The sequence below is a fragment of the Lolium rigidum genome, chromosome 1 (genome assembly GCF_022539505.1).
Source record: "Lolium rigidum isolate FL_2022 chromosome 1, APGP_CSIRO_Lrig_0.1, whole genome shotgun sequence".
Taxonomy (NCBI): domain Eukaryota; kingdom Viridiplantae; phylum Streptophyta; class Magnoliopsida; order Poales; family Poaceae; genus Lolium; species Lolium rigidum.
Genome location: NC_061508.1, coordinates 137,485,561 through 137,508,418, shown reverse-complemented (window position 1 = coordinate 137,508,418; position 22,858 = coordinate 137,485,561). Strand labels below are relative to the sequence as shown.

Genomic DNA, 22,858 nt, shown 5'->3' with positions numbered 1-22,858 from the left:
GCCACGCACGGTGATCGTAAGCCGACCCTAGACAAGGCCTAAAAACCAACACGAAGTTGATCCCCGGAACATCCCGTCTAGGGCTAGCAAACTACACCCTACGCGCCACTCGGATCCTTCAACCCGTTTGTAAGGCCTAACCATGCAGATATTAAACTAATCCTTGAAGAACAAGGAGCAATCATAACGGATCGGATCTACTAAATAATGATCAAGCGGGGTGCCGCCCTTACACCTAAGATAGGTGTAAGGACGGCTAGACGTCTAAGGGTTGCACGACGACAGCATATGATACGATGAACAATGCAAACCCTAAAACATCTATGATAACTACGTTGCTCGCCATCAAAAAGGCTTCAGCACGAGCAACGCATGAACGACGAATAAACGTGTACTGCCTAGATCGCAAGATGCAATCTAGGCAGCATGATGCTTACCCGGAAGAAACCCTCGAGACAAGGGAGTTGGCGATGCGCCTAGATTGGTTTGTGGTGAACGTGATTGTTGTTTATTCCATAAACCCTAGATACATATTTATAGTACGTAGACTTTCTATCGTGGGAATAATCCCAACCGGGCACGAGCCAAACTCTATCTAACCGACACGTATCCTACTATGTTACAGATACACGGGCAAACTAGCTCAAACTTTGTATACAAGGCCGATTCATGTATTTCTTCTATGTATAATCTTCAAGCCCATCTTCCATCGCGGCCCACCTCTGATCCGGTCAAATTCTGGTGATAACAACGGAGCTTATTTCTGTGGCGCACCACTAAAAATGCACCACATAATGTTATTTTGTGGCGCACCATGCTAGGTGCGCCACAGAAATAGCTTAATTTTGTGGCGCACTACTGAACCATGCGCCACAGAAATTATATGGGGCCCACATCCTGCCACCACCAATTATTAGTGTAGGTATTTCTGTGGCGCACATGGCGTGTTGCGCCACAGAAATAACTGTTTTTGTGGCGCACGTGCTTCGATGCGCCACAGAAGTAGTTGATTCTGTGGCGCACTTGTTCTTGTGCGCCACAGAACTAAGGGAACTTATATCATCGCCGTGCCCTCCCCCACGCCTGTTCACCTCCGCGCGCCTCTCCCCTCTCCCCTCTCCCCTCTCCCCTCTCCCCTCTCCTCCGATCCGTACCGCCGCGCGCCGCCATGGTCGTCGCCATCGCCGTAGCCGCCACCTTCCTCCGCGAGGGCCGCATGCCGCCACGCTCCTCCCATCCCTGCCACCTGCAGCACAAGCTGCCGCTACGGCGAGGAGGGGCCGCCGTCGCGTCAAGGTGGAGGAGCCGCCGCGTCCTCCTCCTCCTCTACCCCTGCCGTCATCTTCAACCTCCTCCTCCACCCCTGTCATCGGTGATCTCTCTCCCCTCCCCTCCCCTCCCTCTTAATTCTTCTCCCGCGCGCACAAGGTGCTCGATGAAATGCTGCTGTCGGTGTGCTGCTGTACGTTGCTGTTGCTGTTGCCGTGCTGCTGCTGTTGCTGTGTTGTGCTTGCTGCTGTTGGCTCATTGCTGTTGCCTTTTACTTAATGTCCGAAGCTATTGCTATGTCTCTGTAGCTATTGCTATGTCTCTGTGGCTCAATACTTAATGTCCGAAGCTATTGCTAACTCTCTGTAGCTTGATGCTACTGGTTCATTTAAATGCTTGTTGTGCTCGATCAGTGAGGTTAACTGGTTTATAGGAATTTAAATGCATGAAATGCTACTGGTGGGCTTGTATACATACATATTTATAGTTGCTCTTGTTTGGCCTAGGATTAGTTTTCTGGACCCCAAGTAATTCTCTGTTGGGATTAGTTTTCTGGACCCCAAGTTTTCTGGACCCCTGATGATTTACTTGATGGATTCTTGTGAGCTTATGGTATGCTACTATGCTTATAATGCTGCTTACTGGATCATGTGCATATAGTTCATATAGTTCCCTAAAAAGAAAGAATGCTCCCTGGCCAGATGCTTGATGTCTTGGCTCAGCCAATGATGCAAAGGCTGAGGCAAAAACTTGGATAAGAACAGATACTAAAATGTGTGATTTAAATGGAATGCTTATGATGGTATACTAAAATAGAGATATTCACATTAGGTAATCATGTAAATGAATGCCACTGTGGTATCCTTTGAAGAAAATGGGAAGTTTCTGATGGTTTAAAAGACTAGGTGATGCTAGGTTATTAAGTTGGCTGTCAAGGTTGGTTTTATCTGGGTTAACTTGGATAGGCTATGTGTTCTTGCTTACTTATGCATATCCATCTCTACTCGGATTGACTAGCTCGGGCTTGGCCTCTCTCTTGCCAGCATCACTTGGTTACTACCAAGTGATGAATAATCCCTTATGGTACCCCAGACTTTGTTTTGAACTCAACCGAGTAATGATAAATTTCTATTTCTTGTTGGCTTTGATGAAAATAGAGATATCCACGAGTAGGGGATCATGTAAATGAATGCCACTGTGGTATCCTTTGAAGAAAAAGGACTGTTTCTGATGGTTTTAAAAGGCTAGGTGGTGCTAGGTGATTCAGTTGGCTACCAAGACTTGTCTCATTTGGTTAGCTGGGATATGCTAAGTGTTGTTGCTTGTTTAGGCATATCTATCACTTACTGGATTTACTGGTTCTTGATTGGCCTCTCTTTTGCCATCATCACTTGGTCTATATACCAAGTGATGAATAATCCCTTTGGAGCATCTGCTCCATGCATGCTATGTGTGTTTGAGCATCTTGACTTATGTCACCATGGTTGCTGGTTTGTTGGTGTTTTTGTACTTGCCGATGATTAGATGGTTGGTCGATCACTCGTACACTCGGGGGTGGAGCAAGTGAGCCTGGTGTGATGGCACAAATATCAATATTTTGTGCATCCTACTCCGGCCTCACTTACTCCATCCCTTGATGTTAATATTTGTTTCGACCAACAAAGTATGAGGCATTCCATTTAGTTCATACTAGCTACTTCTTAATTGCATTGGCCTTTCTTCCATTTTAGTGCCGATGATTAAATTGTTTGCTCACTTGTACACTCTGGGGTGGGGCCAGTGAGCCCGGTGCGATGGCACAAATATCAATCTCTTGTGCATCCTACCTGGCCTCACTGACCCCATCCCGGAATGTTAATATTTCTTTCGACCAACAAAGTATGAGGCATATGATATCTAGTTGAGATACCACTTGGCTCTTTCTTCCATTTTAGTGCCGATGATTAGAATGTTTGGTCACCTATACGCCGCAATATACTTTGTAGACGGGCCCCCCTTTCCCCGGCCGCCGTTCCGTGAACGAGTCTTGACGAGACAACAACGCCGACCTGCCTCTCCGGCGCATCACCACTATCGTCAGACTCCTAATGGTGTAGAGTACTTTGCAGCAGATGCCACTTTTCTTCTCTTGTCGTCCAGTACGTGAACGAGTCCTTAATGCAAAGACGGTGCCAGCCTCCCCAGCATCATGCCGACCCCTGTTGCCGCGCTTCAGGCCGTGTCTCACGCGCCCTGCACTCTTCGCCTTCTTGCCCGGTGAACGAATAGACTAATCGTTGGAATAAGGAAGCCGATGACGGCCGATCGCAATTTAATCTTGCGACCGGCCGTCATCGGTTTCCTTATTCCAGCGATCAGTCTATTGGTTCACCGGGCAAGAAGGCGACATGTGCAGGCGCGGGACACACGGCCTGAAGCGCGGCAACACGGCCCGGCATAATGCTGGGCAGGCCGGCACGGTCTTTGCATCAAGGACTCGTTCACTGGATGGCGAGGGACTGCCGTGGTTCTGCGCCGGAGAGGCAGATCGGCGTTGTTGTGTCGTCAAGCACCCGTTCACGGAACGGCGGCCGGGGAAAGGGGGCCCTTCTGCAAAGTATACTGCGGTGTATACTGCAACTATGGTTTCTGACAATAGTATTTGTGTTGACCAACATTGTATGAGGCACTTATTCCATTTTGTCATTCCATTTGCTTTGAGATTTTGAAAATGCCGATGATTAAAATGTTTGGTCACCGTACACTCGGGGGTGGCATAAGTGAGCCTGGTAAGATAGCACAAATATCAATCTATTGTGCATCGGACTTGGTCTCACTTACGCCATCCCTGAATGTTAATATTTGTGTTGACCAACAATGTATGAGGCATTTATTCCATTTCTCTTGTGCATCGGACTTGTTGGTCTCACTTTCTTCCATTTTCATCATAGTAGGAACTGGATGAAGACCCCGATGCAAGCGAGGCTGATGGGTAGAGATGAGGGAGCAAAGGAGGAACCGGATGAAGACTACTTTGTATCTCAAAATTGTGAATTTTGTATGAATTAAGAGTTGTATGCAAAACATTTGACACTTGCCACTATATATGTATCTCGATCGGGCTCTAAGTACTGTGATGATGATGTATAATGTTGCTATGTTATATGTGTCCATATTATATCTGTCTATCTGTCTATATTATACCTGTATATAGTGTACAAAACCTGTATAAAACCTGTATAATACACCAGGGAGCACAAAATCGAGTATACATGTACATTGTTCTGTGGCGCACCAAAATAGAATTCAGTGGCGCACCTATTTCTGTGGCGCAGCTGGACCGTATGCGCCACAGAACACCTTAATTCTGTGGCGCATGCTACGGTGCGCCACAGAAACCCTATTTTTGTGGCGAAGTTTCTGTGGCGCACCGCCCGTGCGCCACAGAATCATATTTTCGTGCGCCACTAATGAAGCTTTTCCTATTAGTGATGAAGAGATGTGGTTTTTGGTTCAACCTTGGAAATTTCAAAAACCCTCCCAAGAGCTACATTTTGGAGTGACTAAGAAGGATAGATGCTTAATTTTTCATATTCATGTTTTAAACTTGTTTAAATCATGGTCAAACCTAGGATTTGACGAAGATTCAAATGGGCATAAAAATTGAGAATAAATCAAAATAAATGAAAAACGAAGGCACATAGTCTTCTTATGTCATATATTAAGCATTCAATTAAGTTGATAAACAAGGTCTACACATATTCAAACCAGGAAAATCATGTATCTGCCCCCTAATTAACCCTAAACTCTGTCTTATGAAGCCAAGCATGAAGAGAAGTTGTTTTTGGTTTCAAACATGGAAATTTCAAAAACCCTCCCAAGGGCTTCATTTTGGAGTGACTAAGAAGCATACATGCTTACTTTTTCATATTCAAGTTTTAAACTTGTTCAAATCTTGGTCAAACCTAGGATTTGACCAAGATTCAAATGGGCATAAAAATTCAAAAAAATCAAAACATGAAAAACCAAGGTCTTCTTATGTCATATAGTAAGCATTCAGTTAAGTTGATAAACAAGGTCTAGACATATTCAAACCAGAAAAATCATGTATCTACCCCCTAACCCTAGACTCTGCCTTATGAAGTCAAGCATATGAAGAGATGTGGTTTTTGGTTTCAAACATGGAAATTTCAAAAACCCTCCCAAGAGCTTCATTTTGGAGTGACTAAGAAGTATACATGCTTACTTTTCATATTCAAGTTTTAAACTTGTTGAAATCTTGGTCAAACCTAGGATTTGATCAAGATTCAAATGGGAATAAAAATTCAAAAAAAATCAAAAAAATAAAAACCAAGGTCTTCTTATGTCATATAGTAAGCATTCAATTAAGGTGATAAACATGGTACACATATTCAAACCATGAAAATCATGTATCTACCCCCTAACACGAAACTCTGTCTTATGAAGTCAAGCATGAAGAGAAGTGGTTTTTGGTTTCAAACATGGAAATTTCAAAAAACCTCCCAAAAGAGCTTCATTTTGGAGTGACTAAGATGGATAGAGGCTTACTTTTTCATACTCATGTTTTTAACTTGTTTAAATCTTGGTCAAACCAGCCTATGATTTGACCAAGATTCAAATGGGTATAAAAATTCAAAAAATAATCAAAAAAATGAAAAACCAAAGCACATAGTCTTCGTATGTCATATAGTAAGCATTCAAGTTGATAAACACGGTCTATACATATTCAAACCAGAAAAATCATGTATCTACCCCCTAACCCTAAACTCTGCCTTATGAAGTCAAGCATGAAGAGATGTGGTTTTTGGTTTCAAACATGGAAATTTCGAAAACCCTCCCAAGAGCTTCATTTTGGAGTGACTAAGAAGCATACATGCTTACTTTTTCATATTCAAGTTTTAAACTTGTTCAAATCTTGGTCAAACCTAGGATTTGACCAAGATTCAAATGGGCATAAAAATTCAAAAAAATCAAAAAATGAAAAACCGAGGTCTTCTTATGTCATATAGTAAGCATTCAATAAAGTTGATAAACATGGTCTAGACATATTAAACCTGAAAAATCATGTATCTACCCCTAACCCTAAACTATGTCTTATGAAGTCGATCAAGCATGTATGGCGATGAGAAGTGGTTATTGGTTTCAAACATGGAAATTTCAAAAACCCTCCCGAGAGCTTCATTTTGGAGTGACTAAGAAGGATACATGCTTAGTTTTTCATATTCATGCATGTTTTAAACTTGTTTAAGTCATGGTCAAGCCTAGGATTTGACCAAGATTCAAATGGGCATAAAAATTCAAAAAAAAATCAAATACCAAAGCACATAGTCTTTGTATGTTAAGCATTCAAGTTGATAAACAAGGTCTAGACATATTCAAACCAGAAAAATCATGGAAATTTCAAAAACCTCCCCACGAGCTTCATTTTGGAGTGACTAAGAAGGATCGATACAGGCTTACTTTTTCATATTCATGTTTTAAACTTGTCTAAATCTTGGTCAAATTAACCTAGGATTTGACCAAGATTCAACAAATGGGGATAAAAATTCAAAAAAATCAATAAAATGAAAAACCAATGCACGTAGTCTTCTTATGTCATATAGTAAGCATTCAATTAAGTTGATAAACAAGGTCTAGACATATTCAAACCAGAAAAATCATGTATCAAGCTACACCCCTAACCCTAAACTCTGTCTTATGAAGTCAAGCATGAAGAGAGAAGTGGTTTTTGGTTTCAAACAAGGAAATTTCAGAAACCCTCTCAAGAGCTTCATCTTGGAGTGACTACGAAGGATACATGCTTACTTTTTCATATTCATGTTTCAAACTTGTTTAAATCATGTCAAACCTAGGATTTGACCAAGATTCAAAAAATGGGCATAATTTTAAAAAAAAATCAAAAAAAGAAAAACCAAGGCACATAGTCTTCTTATGGCATATAGTAAGCATTCAATTAAGTTGATAAACAAGATCTAGACATATTCAAACCAGAGAAATCATGTATCTAGCTACCCCTAACCCTAAACTATGTCATATGAAGTCAAGCATGAAGAGAAGTGGTTCTTGGTTTCAAGCATGGAAATTTCAAAAACCCTCACGAGAGCTTCATTTTGGAGTGACTACGAAGGATACATGCTTACTTTTTCATATTCATGTTTTAAACTTGTCTAAATATTGGTCAAACCTAGGATTTGACCAAGATTCAACAAATGGGGATAAAAATTCTAAAAAAATCAATAAAATGAAAAACCAATGCACATAGTCTTCTTATGTCATGTAGTAAGCATTCAATTAAGTTGATAAACAAGGTCTAGACATATTCAAACCAGAAAAATCATGTATCAAGCTAGAACCCTAACCCTAAACTCTGTCTTATGAAGTCAAGCATGAAGAGAGAAGTGGTTTTTGGTTTCAAACATGGAAATTTCAAAAACCCTCTCAAGAGCTTCATTTTGGAGTGACTACGAAGGATACATGCTTACTTTTTCGTATTCATGTTTGAAACTTGTTTAAATCATGGTCAAATCCTAGATTTGACCAAGATTCAAAAAATGGCCATAATTTTTTTAAAAAATCAAAAAATAAAAAACCAAGGCACATAGGAAACTATGTTCTAATACAGTATAATAATCACCCGAGTTATTAGAGCAACAAGTGTGTCACTTACGTGTGGTTCCTATGTGTCAGGTCCCACACTTCAGTGAGCACATGTCACGTACGCAAGGTAGGTAAACTCCCAGCCATCTTCTTTGTCAAGAGAGAGGCATCAAGACTCTCTTTCTTTCTCTATCTCTCCAATTATCCACCTCCGTTGGCTGCCGGTTTTGGCAGGGCGTTTCTAGCTCAGCTCGTAGGCCATGGTGTGCAGGCTCTGTAGCCATGGCGATTTGGTCGCACCAAGTGGTTCGTGCCCGGCTGCGACGAGGATCAATCCGGATGGTGGATGTTAAGGACCCGATCGCATTTCTTGCTTTCAGCCTGGGGTCTACCATGTAAATCTTAGGGATTTAGACGTAATTTCCTGTTTATTTTCTGTCCTGCTGTAAACTGCACTCTGATGCGTATTGGAAATCTGGGTCCTTCAGGATCGTTCGGTTGTCCCTCTAACAAAAAAAAACATCTCTCTCATTCTCGGCCTCGCTCGCTCGCACCCCCTGCGCACTGACAACCCTGCACAACAGTCAACATCACCCGCAAAATGGTAGACACCATAAATAAGTGGGGCCCCGTGACTGCTCTCCCTTCGTCTCCTCCCGTGTGATCCCTCTTCCTCCGACTCCCGACCTTGCGGAAAAGAAAAATGAAATGAAAGAGTTTCACTGGACGGGCAAACACATGTGCTGCCTAGTAATAATAATAAAAACGTAAAAAAATCGACCTACGAATCTATTATTAAATAAGCTAAACTAGGGTTTTGCCCAGTACTACGGATCAATTTCTGAAAATCCAACTACGGGGTTCGATTTTCACCTGCTAATATAAAATTAAATAATCCGAACTAGTATTCCTCTAAAAAAATCATTTTGGTATGCATCGTTTGGTACTTTTCATAGCTAGAGTGCTTACTCCCTCCGTTAGCAAATAGTCTTCGTATGTCATATAGTAAGCATTCAAGTTGATAAACAAGGTTTAGACATATTCAACCAGAAAAATCATGTATCTACCCCCTATCCCTAAACTCTGACTTATGAAGTCAAGCATGAAGAGATGTGGTTTTTGGTTTCAAACATGGAAATTTCAAAAACCCTCCCAAGAGCTACATTTTGGAGTGACTAAGAAGGATAGATGCTTAATTTTTCATATTCATGTTTTAAACTTGTCTAAATCATGGTCAAACCTAGGATTTGACCAAGATTCAAATGGGCATAAAAATTCAAAATAAATCAAAATAAATGAAAAACCAATGCACGTAGTCTTCTTATGTCATATAGTAAGCATTCAACTAGATTTAGATGTGCGCCTTGGCGCACGATCCCGTGAAACTCGTGTCGATTCACACTTTATATATCGATTGTAAAAATTATGTGAAAAAATGATAATATGTTTCTTTGGTAATAGAAAATGAAGTCAATAGGATGAACTTAGGATGAAACACGGAAAATTACAAATAGAAATATTTTATCGTAGAAAACAATGTGGTAGCTTTTTTTTCATCGGCATTGTGCTTAGGTTACAGGATAATGATGTTATATATGTATTGCTTAGCCATTCTAGTAACCACACTCCACTGACACATATTTAGGTGATACGCTCCAGCTCCCCTCATTAGAGTAGACACTTCTGCTTTGGGGGAGGGGGGGATCAGATTATCAGTTAAGAGCCCCAATTTGCAATCTTGATCACTTGTTCAGTCGGTAATAAAAGTTGATAAGCGTCCATTTCCCCAATACGTAACTCTTACCATCGTGCGTATAGAAAAGTACCACTAACAAATAATGCAGACAACATCCCTCACTCTCCCTCTGAACTCTGAAGCTCCGTCTCTCTCTCTCAATAATTCTACTCCATATGCTCCATCCACTGCTGCCCGTCAGCGCCACCTATTTCCTCCCGTGGGTGGCACTCCGTGCCCCATTCTATCCGATTAGTGCAGTTCGTTTCTTCATTTGGGGATGATTTCGGTTGATCGCAGCGACCTTCGAGAGGCCATACTCATAGGTCTCAACTAAACAACAATGAATTTTAATTCGTTGAAAGGAGGAACATGGCGACATGGTAATTTGGCTAACCAGGGGCACACAATGGCAATATGGTTCTCAATACACATTGAAGCTTTGCATATTATCGTTGATGTTTGATTATTTTCTGTTTCGTAGCTATCTAGAGTTTCTGTTTTTTCATCACAGTATGTTTGTACAATGATCATATTGTGTTGGTCGGAAAGAAGGAAGCCTAGTTTGTTCGCCAATTTAGTTATTGTTTGGAAAGGATTTAACAACGACAACAATTTAGTTGGTGGCTTGTTGCCCAACGTCAAATTTTTTATTAATTTTGTGGAGTTAGCTGACACAATTCGAATGAAACAAAAAACCTGGCGTCCTAGATAGTGCCCGCTGCTAGTCAAACTGCTCATGTAAAAAGAAAAGGGTCTCGGTGCCCAACAACTCTCCTCAAGGATGCCCTAAAAAAAGAGCTAAATTCCAAGGCTCTAGCGGAAATCAAAAGATTACTGCTCTTGATTTTTTCTCTGTTCTGGCTGTGGAGAATTTAGCGCTGGCACCCGTTCTAAACTCCTGTATTGTAAGGTAATGTACAACCCCACCCGCTTGTGGAGTGTCGCTTATACGAAGTAGTAGAACACATGCATTGTAAGAGCAAGCATGCATGTAGTACAACGCTAGCCGCATGTGGAGTCGCTCAAACGAAAAAAGACTAAATACCACAAAATCTTACAATATTCTAAGCGACCTAGTTAGCAATGTGAGCTGCTTAATTCGGTCGCTACCTAGATTAAAAAAAAAGCAAAGACTATGCTACCGTCTTTTCCTCTCCAACACTAGACGCTTGTGGTGGACGCTCTAGGATACTCACGTAACTCACGGGCTTACCCGAACCGACACCTGTTCCTCCCTCGCTCACTCCCCTGAAGCTCTGTCTCTTTCTCGGCCAGCTGCTGTTTCGCATAAGCTACCATGGATCCCCACCAGCTGCTGCCACCGCCGCCTCCCTAACAGGCGATGTACTTGACAACCTTGTTGTCGTCTCCGTCGCAATAGCTACTGCCGCCACTGGCGTTGTTCTCTTCTACCCTTCCCCATCGTTGATTGCACCTAAAGGAGCCCGTGTCGCTTGAATATACGACTCCTCTGCCCCGCCATCTTCGACCACGCCGGGCCATGGCCGGTCGCGCCCGCGTCCGCCCTCCACGCAGCTCACCAAGCCAGGCTCCTCGGCGAGCAGAACAGCTGCGCACAGGGCAGCGCAGAGGTGGACAACGGCGCGTCGGTGTGCCGAATTGACCTGGTATGGATATTTCCCCTTTGTTTTCTCCTAATTGTGTGCATCCCGTCCCATTGAATTTCGCTCCATTGGTGGATTTCAATTTGAGTGCAGCAAAGTCTGTATTCCTCCTAGCTAAGAATACACACATGCAGCGATCCCATTGTACTGGTCATCATCAATCGGACTATTGGAGGCTTCTACCTACCGGCGTGCATCGCTGAGTCAGAGGCTTCTACAGTAACTGCAGCTGTTGCCTTCTATTTTATTGATTTAGCTTGTTTCTATTTTAGGAGAGATTGTGTTTATTAATTTAGCTATGGAAGGCTTCTTGAGATTCAGCTCGATTCGTTTAAAAAGTTGGGGAAAGAAGTTGCACGACCCTTGAATTCTTTTTAAAACAATAGTCCTCATCAAATAGAGCAAGAACGCTGTCATTTACCAGTTTCACTCAAACCCGGACATGCACATTTGATTATCAGAAGTTCTGTGTTTAAAAAGAACCTATATGTAAGTACAATTTCTGTCAAAAAATATATATGCAAGTACAATAAAGTATCTACTGTTGGGTGATAGGAAGCGCCGATTAACTGTACTGATATGCACTTATAAGCATACGAGTGTAGTATGAACTCAACAGTATATGAAAACATTAATATCCCTTTGCAGTAGGCATGATAGGAAACCAAGAGAGGTACTTTTTACAATTATAGAGAGATTGTTGAATGTCGATATTACGGTAGTCCAGCGGTACTCCATATTTTTACTTTTATTTTGCGAAAAAGCAGCACTCGATATTAACTAAGTGTTTTTCCTTCGAGCTAACATAGAATACAGTGCTAGATAAGTGTCTTATATTTTCCGTTGCAGGTCCTGGACAAAATACTTGCTTCTAGGCTGATTCTTTGGTTACATGCTTCTCGCCGGTTGATCTCTGGTATGTTCAAACTTCAATATAACCCTGTTTAGAAGAAGTATCTGAAGCTTCATTGTTGTGGATTGCCAACTAAGCTAACCCTGCATCATTTAAAAAAATACATTTTTGTAAGTACGCTAGCAGACCATGAAAGATGAAACCATACCATGATATTCAAATGAACATAAGCATCAAATATTCAAATTGCAGTACATGGAAATTATACACATTTAACTTTGCTTTCCAGACTCAAAACACAGATTAATGAGATGCACTTTATTTCTTCAAAACACAACACTTTAAATATTATTTTTCAATAAGTCAGATTTTCACACTATCTACTTATCTATACAAACTACTTCAGGACGAATAGAAGTTTTCTATTTAAATGTTCAGCAGCGTTTCTCTTGAATATATCAAATAAGTATTGAAAGATTTTCATACGAACAATCCACTTATAGCCTAAAATAGGTACATGATGCTTAGTATCAATGCAACCTAACCATGAATGCTAATAAATTAGGGCAGCTAGTTAAAATCTCCCTACCATTTAATTGAGCTACAATGCATATAACATCTACTATTCGGGCTTTGAGAATATATCGCGCCATATGGTGTATTTTTCCATATATGCCTGACTACAAAAATAATTCTAAAGAAAATTCTTAAAGTATGAAGAACTATAAACAAAAAGATTGTCCATGGTTTAATAGATACCTCATTTTTATTTTCCTTATTCCCACAAACCTTGTTTAGTCCAAGGCTGCCTAGCACAAACTACATGAGAAACGACATAACATGTAAGCTCTCTCCCTCTCCCCAATTGCTCAGCGACAATCTAATTCACATGTATTAAGCATGCTTTGATGTGTTTGGTCTTTTGCTGTTTCTCCGTTCTAAAGATGAGTATCTCACCTCTAAAAGGGGTGGTGCTTCCGGACAGGACCCAATCAGGTGCGGTCGGTCCAACAACGATCAGGTACTTGTCCAATTGCCTGTCAACAAAAGTGCACACTCAAACTCAAATAATTACAACAATGTGAACTCAATGTCCCATCTAGCCAAACCACTCAAACTGAAATAGCTGCTGCATACAAAAACTCAAAGTTACATAGCTTCACCCATACGGAGATCAAAGATTCATAATTTTGCAGTGTACCCATTAAAAATTTTACAGGTTTATAGGTATATTACTGTGCAATGGTTACTATAGAATTAACAACTGCTTCTGCACTTCTTCATTTAAATAAATATATGGATAAAATCTCGAACTGAAATAGTGGCTGCATACTAAAACTCAAAGCTGAATAACTTTACCAATATGGAGATCAAAGGGTCTTATTTTTATATTGTACCCATTAAAAAGATTATAGGTATATTACTGTGCGATGGTTACCATAGAATTACCTACTGCTGCTTCTGCACCTCTTCCTTTAAATAAGTATATGGATAAAATCTCAAGCCACAAGGGCTTAAAGATTGCACCTAAGCAATGCAGAATGCTGGGGAAAGAGCTACATTAGCTATGCTGGCCATTTTGCCAAAAACACCATAATGTGTGAAGTTAGGCCTATCCGGCAACGGTTGGTAGAACAAAGGGAATTAATGCGAGAACAAATAGTTTACCATCAAAAAAATCTAGAGGTGTTAATTAGCACTACCATATGAAGTAAATTCAGTAGTTGAAAATGGAAAGAGGAACACAGCGAGAATCTAACCTATTAATGAAGATATGATATGTCGTTCAGGTGAAGCGCTGAGAAAGCAACTCTAAGAAATCTGAAGTCAGAACACATTCGCAGCCAAGGATATCTTGGAGTCTGGAATCACATAATATTGATGTGCTCAAATCATGCTATGCAAATGAAATACAACACTAATGGATTTCATGCATCTTAATTAGGCTGGGTAGAAACTCCGAGTCGACAATAATTTATATTCTAAAGAATAACATGATTATTACGGAAAAGGACAGGAAAGTTGAATAGACGCATTTTCTGACACTACTTTACAGAAAAGTATATAAACCAAAGAATCAATGTAGAATTTTGCTTGTATTCCTAAACCAGTCTCTTAATTCAACAATTGTTTCCTGTACCTGTGAAGCATTGTGTGCGTGGCTTAACTTTCAGATGGATGCAGTTCCAAACCACATTCTACATTCTAGAATAAAAATGGTAGAAAACATTCAGGTATACCAGCAAATCCCTTCTTGTTCACTGTGATTAACAGGGAATGAATGCTCAAGGGAATCAATGTTCAAATTTTCGCTCTCGCGCGGTGCAGCAGGACCCAACGGCGCCGTGGGGAGGAGAGGCTCACGGTGTGGCGGCTGGGATGGAGGCGAGAGGGGAGAAGAGGAGAAGGCCAGAGACGGATAGGGTTTCGCTCGTTGTAACTTTTCCCTTTCCCCTCTCCTTCCGATTCTTTTCATTATCTTCTTAAACTCAGCCAATCGTGCAGCGACACGTGGCCCAATCGCTGAAGAATAAGCGAGGCGCTCCCCCAGGCCTTGCACGCCGAGTGGCCTATCGTGGATGGCATCTCCATGCCCCATGGGGGTGCAGCAATTATACCTTTAGACAAGAGCATGCTGGGGGCTGTTCGTACCTGCCACGTAGAGGCACTGGAGCTTCCCTGCCCCCGTCGCTCTGTGCAGCATCAACGTCAATGACCATGGCCTGACAGCCCCCGCCTCGCCAGCTCCCCCAGGCACAACAGCAAGGACGCCCCACACGGCATGGAGCGGGAGGGCTACCAGCACAGCACAAATGACACGGCCTCGTCACCCTGAAGGTAAACTGATGAGTTCAGATTAGAACACTCACCTAGATAGGATGTATTTAGAAGTAAAAAAATCAGTAAAGCTGTAAAAGTACAAATAGGGGCAAATTAGATAGAAACAAATGTAATGCGTGGTATTTGTCTGTCCTAATGTAATTCTAAATTTAATTTGAAACAACAAACTTAGTAAGTTTAGTCTAGAAGGATAATTAGCAGAAACATTCTAACTAACATGACACAACACCTGAAATAGCACCAAGTCCTAAACCAACAGTCAAAGCAGTCTAATAACAATTATTGACATGTGAAAAGTTCACAGGAGTAGAAACAATAGTTATGAGGCACTGAAAGGAATATTTTTTGGGCAATGACAGTAGATAATGAATGAAGGAAGCAGAAAGTCATCAATTCTGGTCTTGCATATCTTGGATTCTGTAAAATCTGTATATCAATTTTTATTCTGCAGAATATTGTAAGCCATTTATGTCCCAATTTTACTTTCCTGTTTACCAAAGTCAGCGTAGACTTTTAACTAACTAATGGACCTGTGTTACGGGCAGCATACGTATTGGGCGCATAAACGGAGCACTTGAAGAACGACAATAGGGAAGCCTCATCTGCCGGTGAAGATCACACATATAAAGCGAACATACGGTGCTCGGGAGACAACAGAGAAGCATCACCTGCCAGTGAAGGACACACATGTTGACATGTGAAGCAGCAGCCAGGGCACATCTTCCTCGCTAGAGAACACCATCTTGTTATAGAATGAAGAGGAATGCCTCGGTGGAAGTAGATGGCGGCAAAAGGAGAGCCGCAAAGAATGAATAAAGGGCTACAGAGCTACCAAGCAGATGTCAATCCTTGCATCATCGCCTGGTACGTTGTTCTTCCCTTAGTATTTATTACAAGGCAATATATTGAAAGCAATTATCTTGTGCATTTTGGTCTTCAAAATAGATAAAATTTGGAAAGAAATATATCTGTTCAAATTGGAAATTTGGAAAGAAATATACCAAGAAGACCTTGCCTTCTGGATAATTAAACCACGCAGTACATTGTTCAAATTTCCAATGCTTTCAATGGGTCCTTCGGGTCAATTTCATGGAAAAGAGGGAGATCTGACCTTGCCACCTCAATCTCGTGAGCTCAGGGTCCTGAACATGCATATAAACTTATATCTTAGAGATAATCCTTAGGCACACATATATCAGAACGTCCGGAAAAACACAAACACATATAGGAATCCAACATATCCGGTGAAACCAATACACTATAGATATGCCAATTAGTTTTCTCGGTAACTACACTGTGAACCACTCACTAATTTTTACTGATCGTCTTTCTTGGGCGGACAACTAAGCTTCTTTGCAGTAGTATCAACAAAACAAAAAATTGCCAAGTTTCATATGGTGTTTCCTACTACAGGCTAAAACACGGAATCTCTAATGAGGTAGCAGAAGATAAGGCTAAAATAAAAAACTTCATCACCTAGTAACCTTTAATTCTTGTGCCACACATAATAGAACATATAAATGAGATTCTTTGGACGTGAAGAATACACTCGTGGACTGGCACAAACCATTATACATTGTTTAAACCAGCCTGCATATATAAGAAACGACAAAGAATTCTCTTTAGCAACATCAAGGTTAGAAGCCGATGCAAATACATAACAAGCAGGCAAAATTAGCAACAACTTGTTTCAACCACACAAAATAACGATCGCCTTAAGGTAATTGTACCGATAACTCAACGTGAAGGGAGGCAAAAGCAACTAAATCTTTTATGACACTGGAGACTACTAAATCAAGTGAAGAAAATGGTCAGCTGCGATTAGGAATTTGTGTACGTTTCAACTAACTGTTGCCTCGCAGCATCCTTTGCACAATATTAACATATGTGTGAATCTGCAAGTGCGTATTTCCAAGTAAAACTTTGCTACACCATATTCATTATTTACCATGTGGAATATCACATTCAGCAAGCCTAACCAAATAATAATGGCTTATGTGCAACAAATAGTAGATACATAATTTTGTTCACATAAGAGGTAAATGTTCTGGATCAAACAATTAGCAACTTCCACATAGAATAATTAGCAGGCACCACAAATAGTCAAAGAATTAGTTTGAATTCATGAAATATAAGCTTGCATCAAGTAACAAACATCTTTCTTAGATACTGAACAATGATCTATCCCCATGGCACAAAAGAGTAGAAATACAGAACTGCGGTCATATACCTGTATCTCTCGCTCTCTACATGTATTTGTTGTGCAGTTTTCTTATATAGTAGCTTTATCAACAGCTATGCAGCATAAATCCAGGAGTAGAAGCAAAACACCTCTGACAGGAGTCATGCTATGCCAATCATCTTGGCAAGCAACCCGAATCCCAGTGCCTTGAGTGCGAGATACATACTAAAGAATAAAAAATAGGTAAGTTATTTCTTCCAAAAAGAGCTGAAGTTAGGCAAAGAAGAGAGTGCAAAATTATTGATATTACATCACTTGTTGACACTCACGCTGGCTTCATTTAAATGACACTACCTTCATTTAGATGCTAATAGTTCCATACTACTATATCGGAAATTATGATCTTTGCAAGCAAGGTTGCCTCGGGCTTGTACAACATCTTAGTTAGCTCAGAACTATTAATAGTATACGTGTAGTTAAAAGTAAGATTATCACTGAAGTGGTACTGATATTACCCAAAAGATAAAGCTGAGATTATTTTAACATCTTGCATGAGTCTTTCAGTTTTCTAGGAAAAGTTTTCCTCTAGTTGCAGTATATTCAGTACATACAAACCTAATTAAGGAGACTAAATTAAGAATATTTGGTACACATGTGTAGGATTCAGAATTCGTAGCATTAGGGTCATAAGTAAATCACATGAAGCATCGGGGTGAATGAATTTGACCTGAAAACATCGAGGAGAACACATCTTATGTGTCCAAGAGGCTGTGATGTTGATTTGTAAGCCATGATTTCAGTCGACCAAAGTCAAAAATAGAGTATACATTTTGTTTCCAATGGCAACATGCCTTTATGGTTGGTGTTATTTCGTAGGCACTTATATAGGAAGATACTGTAGTATGGTCAGTGTTATTTCGTAGGCAAACCTCGTACATACAAACCACCAGAAGCTATTAGAGTAAAAATAATTCCAATAGATAATAGAAGTATAGAACCCATGATATAAATTGGGTGAAAAGAAAATTCTTGGTAATGGCTTCCTGCTCCGCCGTCATCTGCACTTCAATTCCATCTACCAAACTGCACACGGACTGGAGTAGCACATACGTGAGAAAACTCAAGATCTGAGAAATTTCAACATAGGTGGTCTAATTCATAGCTCGCCTACAGTATCTCAGCAGTCCTAACACGCACAAACATAGAATAGCATTTTTTAGCGAGAAAGGAACAAATCACAAACCAATACAATACAAATCGTATCAAGAACAGGAGAAGGAATCGTGGAAAGAACAACCAAAGTCCGCCCAAAAAACTCACCAATTTGGCCGAGCTGGGAGGAGAAGGCATGGCCACGTCACGATGGTCCTCCTCCACCTTGCTCCTCCTCTAGGCCAGCCCTTCCCCAAGCCCCGCCCCGCCGTGCCATGGCGGCCGTCGTGGAGACCCGCGTCTCCTCTCGTTGCGTCGTAGCAGGATGGAAAAGGCGGCGGGGAGGAGGCGGGGAGGCAGCGGCGCTGGCCCATAGGAGGAGCCGGAGGATGGGACGCGAGGGGAGGGGAGGACAGGGCGGCCAGCCAGGAAGGCGGAGCGGCGCCAGCCGGCAGCCGCCTCTCGCGAGCAGCACGCGAAGGGAGGGCGCGAATGCGGCTAGGGTTTCTCGGGAACCTCTTTTATACTGGCGCGGTAAAAACAACGGACGACCCAGATTCAATGAGGTAAGATCAATGGCTGAGAGGCTCAAAACGCTGTGAGGCCCCCTATGGGGGGCATCATATACAACGTTAGATTAAGTTGATAAACAAGGTCTACACATATTCAAACCAGAAAAAATCATGTATCTGCCTCCTAACCCTAAACTCTATCTTATGAAGCCAAGCATGAAGAGAAGTGGTTTTTGGTTTCAAACATGGAAATTTCAAAAACCCTCCCAAGAGCTTCATTTTGGAGTGACTAAGATGGATAGAGGCTTACTTTTTCATACTCATGTTTTAAATTTGTTTAAATCTGTGTCAAGCCTATGATTTGAACAAGATTCAAATGGGTATAAAGATTCAAAAAAAAATTAAAAAAATGAAAAACCAAAGCACATAGTCTTCGTACGTCATATAGTAAGCATTCAAGTTGATAAACAAGGTCTAGACATATTCAAACAAGAAAAATAATGTATCTACCCCATAACCCTAAACTTTGTCTTATCAAGTCAAGCATGAAGAGAAGTGGTTTTGGGTTTCAAACATGGAAATTTCAAAAACCGTCCCAAGAGCTACATTTTGGAGTGACTAAGAAGGGTAGATGCTTAATTTTTCATATTCATGTTTTAAACTTGTTTAAATCATGGTCAAACCTAGGATTTGACCAAGATACAAATGGGCATAAAAATTCAAAATAAATGAAAAACCAAGGCACATAGTCTTCTTATGTCATATAGTACGCATTTAGTTAAGTTGATAAACAAGGTCTAGACATATTCAAACCAGAAAATTCATGTATCTACCCCCTAACCCTAAACTCTGCCTTATGAAGTCAAGCATGAAGAGAAGTGGTTTTTGGTTTCAAACATGGAAATTTCAAAAACCCTCCCAAAAGAGCTTCATTTTGGTTTGACTAAGATGGATAGAGGCTTACTTTTTCATACTCATGTTTTTAACTTGTTTAAAGCTTGGTCAAACCTATGATTTGACCAAGATTCAAATGGGTATAAAAAATCAAAAAATAATCAAAAAAATGCAAAACCAAAGCACATAGTCTCCGTATGTCGTATAGTAAGCATTCAAGTTGATAAACACGGTCTATACATATTCAAACCAGAAAAATCATGTATCTACCCCCTAACCCTAAACTCTGACTGATGAAGTCAAGCATGAAGAGATGTGGTTTTTGGTTTCAAACATGGAAATTTCAAAAACCCTCCCAAGAGCTACATTTTGGAGTAACTAAGAAGGATAGATGCTTAATTTTTCATATTCATGTTTTAAACTTGTTTAAATCATGGTCAAACCTAGGATTTGACCAAGATTCAAATGGGCATAAAAATTCAAAATAAATCAAAATAAATGAAAAACCAAGGCATGTAGTCTTCTTATGTCATATAGTAAGCATTCAATTAAGTTGATAAACAAGGTCTAGACATATTCAAACCAGAAAAATCGCCCAACTTAATTACCTTATTAAGCCATAGTAGTATTGTTATTAATATTAATAATACTCGCGCATTTCAGAAGTTGAGTGCTAAACTTCGCCCAGCTTAGAATAAGTATTGCTTTGGTACTATTTAGAAATATCAACATATCTAGTTAGAATAGACATTTGCAATTTTTGTTTCTTTTACTTCAAAATTGTGTCACTCTTTCTATAAGATTTCTCTTGTTGGTGTCAATCTAGAGAATCATTTTTCAGGTAGATGGAATTTAAACGCTTGAAAATGGTTCATGCCGGCGTCTTAGCTCCTAAAAAAATTATACACCAATTGATTTGATGAATTGATGATTTACTCTAGTCTGCTTCTAGGCCATGCAGCTAGCGAGTATTCATATGTACTGCATGGAGCCCCCAACTTTTGACTTCCCATGTCGGAAAAGGCCTGTTTAATAATCTGGAGCAGTGAGGTATCCCGAAGTATCTAGAGGGTTCCAGTGTTTCAGGCTTTCAGCATCGCCAGTCCAAGGGAACGATGGGTGACGAATCCGTGCATTCACAGCCGTTAGATCTGAAGAGTCCTTGTATGATGAGCGGTAGATTGCAAATCAACGGCTTCAATTACTTCAAATGAGCATTGGCGGGAAGGCTGACAGAGTGAAAAAATTCAAATTCAAAAGCTTATGTATAGAATAGAAAAAAATACAGTAATAAGAAACATGTAGATAGATAGAGGTATAGATAGATATTATAGATAAATAGATTTTTTTTAGCCCAAAAAATAAGAGGATGGGGAAATTTACACCAGCAGACACCTCCCTCGCGCACCTAAACTTTCGAACGCGCGCCCAATATTTCGAACTCTCGCCTTTAACCCAGCACCCAGCCCACCTTGTTCTTCTATAGACACCTCCTTCGGCGCCCTGTTCTTCTCTAGACTCACCCTCGGTGAACCAGGCCGCGCACCAAAACTTCCCCATGCTCTCTATCAGCCGCGTCAGCCGGCGACTGCTGGTGGCGCCGTTCTTCTCCAGCCGCACCGGCAGGCGCGGTCAGCTGGTAGATCCTCACGGTATGCATGCTATCTTCAGGCCTGGGCAAGTACGACTCATTATAGCTCAATCGAAGTCAGTCGCCGTCACCCAGCCCTTATAAGTTCGTTAGTTCGTTAGAATCGATCGGTTGATATTGTTTTCCTCTCGATGTGTTTGTTTGACATTGTTTTCTGCTTTATCTATTTGCTCGAATTCATTCATACTGTACACTGTACTACTCACCATTGCCCAATGTCTGTATTCGTCGCTTGGTGCCAGTCTTCTATGGGCCTGTTTGTAATCTTATTACTTCTGGGTTCTTTACACTGCTAATACATCGGTTGATTTACGGCCAAAAATAAGAAAGAATATTTTGTTATTATATTGCTTTCGATTGATATGTTCGCCCCCAAGCATTTACAGAAGCCGCAAGAGATTCAAGGATGAAATGGCTCTCCTAGTTCGTAAGGCAAAGTGGAAATCATATCATGGCTTATCATCATGGGTAGAACTTTTTTAGCTAGATTTTGCTGTTTGGGATCTACGATCCTTTTAGTTGCTGCTCTCCAGTAACCTTTTCCCTCTTTTTTATTACAGTGAAAAATACACAGCGAGGAAACCACTGTCCAGCCTAAAAAATAGACCTCAGTTGGTTTGCTGAAATCGGCTCAAATAATGTGGCATTTAGTTATATAGTTTTATATTCGACCTGTTTGCTCAGATATGTTGGTTTACATTCGTGCGCAACCTGTTGGGAAAATATGGACGCAGCTTCAGTGACTTTCAGGTCAAAATTCCAGCGGTTGAGTGATTATTGGTTGGATCCATTCCTCGAAGTCACGGCTGGACTTTTGACCCGAACGTCGGTGTAGCTGCGTCGTAGCTCCGAGTGACGTTCGAGGTCAAAAGTCCACCGTTGACTTTGGTTCAATATCAGCCATCCAAAGCCAATCGAACGCACATGAATGTATCCAACCAAAAATCACTCAACAATTAGTCGTTTCCAGACTAAAACAATGTTTATTCCCAAACTATTTTTTCGAATCCGACCAATCTTTCCCAGAATGCAGAAGAAATATATAAGATTTACTGGAATGTTGTTCTTTTTTCTGGACAGTTTGAATTTTAAGTTTAAAGTTGGTTGTAAAACATAAAATGGGGTTTATTAATAAACAATATGGCTGAATCTGACGAAGATCCCCCAGAATGCATAACCCAACATATAAGATTTACTGGATTTTTGTTTCAAAACCTTCTAGGCAGTACGAATTTTAAGTTTAAAATTTTCTCGTGAAACTTAAAATGGGTAAATTTTGGATCCATTCTCGTGCGTTCGATCGGCTTTTGATGGCTGTTATTGAAACAAGGGTTAATTGGTTCTATGCCACTCCTCAATTCACAAGTTGTGTTTATGCCATTACAAAAACAGAAGTTGTGTTTATGCCACTCTCAAATTCCCAATACCCCCTTCTATGCCATTTTCAACAATACAACATGAAAACGGTTCAGCAAATAGTCATATTTCAGTTTATACTTTCGTATCGACCAAAATAATCTTGTGTTCAGATTTGGATCGCCTTT

General features: G+C 40.6%; 1 long non-coding RNA gene across 1 annotated transcript; it reads right to left on the bottom strand.

Moving 5' to 3' along the window:
• Positions 1 to 12,184: 12,184 nt before the first annotated feature.
• On the bottom strand, positions 12,185 to 13,090 carry LOC124682432. Its single transcript, XR_006996283.1, has 3 exons — positions 13,040 to 13,090; positions 12,842 to 12,901; positions 12,185 to 12,225 (listed from the first exon to the last, which is right to left on the bottom strand). It is a non-coding gene; the product is annotated as an uncharacterized LOC124682432 (long non-coding RNA).
• Between the last annotated feature and the right edge of the window lie 9,768 nt (positions 13,091 to 22,858).